The sequence below is a fragment of the Chrysochloris asiatica genome, unplaced genomic scaffold, assembly GCF_000296735.1.
Source record: "Chrysochloris asiatica unplaced genomic scaffold, ChrAsi1.0 scaffold00042, whole genome shotgun sequence".
Taxonomy (NCBI): domain Eukaryota; kingdom Metazoa; phylum Chordata; class Mammalia; order Afrosoricida; family Chrysochloridae; genus Chrysochloris; species Chrysochloris asiatica.
The window spans coordinates 21511618-21512684 of record NW_006408560.1 but is presented as its reverse complement, the minus strand read 5'-3'; the positions used below and the strand labels follow the sequence as shown (position 1 = coordinate 21512684).

The 1067-nt window shown below is 43.1% G+C and overlaps 1 protein-coding gene across 1 annotated transcript in view; it reads left to right on the top strand.

Moving 5' to 3' along the window:
• The window catches only part of PFDN2 (prefoldin subunit 2), a 30636-nt gene that overhangs the window by 20272 nt on the left and 9297 nt on the right, over window positions 1-1067 (top strand). The gene's annotated exons all lie outside the window — the stretch shown is intronic.

Genomic DNA, 1067 nt, shown 5'->3' with positions numbered 1-1067 from the left:
TGTTATTTAGTTTTTCTGCGTCTTTGTTGAACTTGTTTCTAGTTGTTCTGTCCTTCATCAAAAGTGGTGTATTAAAATCTCCTGCTACTATTGTTAAGAACTCTGGTAGCGCAGTGATTACAAGTCAGGCTCCTAACCCCACAGTCAGCAGTTTGAAACGACCAGCCATTCCGCTGGAAAAAGATGAGGCTTACTGCTCCCGTAAAGATTTACAGCCTTGGAAACCCTATGCAGGGTTGCTATGAATTGGAACCAACTCCACGGCACATAACCACCACTACTATTGTTGTTGTTGTTAAGTGTCATGGCATCAATGTCAACTCATAATGACCCTTTACTGCAACAACAACAACTGGTTTCCGAGGAGCAGCTGGTGGGTTGGAACCACTGATCTCTTATGGTTTGCAGTCCAGTGCTGATACTACAGCCCCACACCAGGATTTCATTATTGGTGTTTGTTGTTGTTAAGTGCCAGCAAGTCGATTGCAATCTATAGCAACCCTGTATAGGCTTTCCAAGTAGCAGCTGGTGAGTTTGAACCACCGACCTTGCAGTTCAAACGACTTTGCAGTCTGATGCATTAGCTCACAGTGCCACACCAGGACTACATTATTGGTGTAGAGTTGTCTATTTACTTCTTCAGTTCTGTTAGAGTTTGATTTATGTATTTTTGAGGCTCTTTATTGGTGGCATGTTGTTGTTAAGTGCCATCGAGTCAGCTCCAACCCATAGCGACCCTGTATAGGGTTTCCGAGGAATGGCTGGTGAGCTTGAACCGCCAACCTTGCAGTTCAAATGGCTTTGCAGTCTGGTGCATTAGCCCACAGCGCTACACCAGGAGCATAGATATTTATGAATCTAATTTATTAAGGTTATGTCCTCTTGTTCAGTTGACCCCTTAATCACACTATAATGTCTTTCTTTGTCTCCTAGGCTGGTTTTTGCCTTAAAGTGTATTTTATCAGAGATTAAAATTGTCACTCTTGCTCATTTTTGATTGCCATCAGCTTGGTATAAGGAGCTCTGGTAGTGTAGTGGTTACAACTTGGGCTACTGACCTCAAGGTC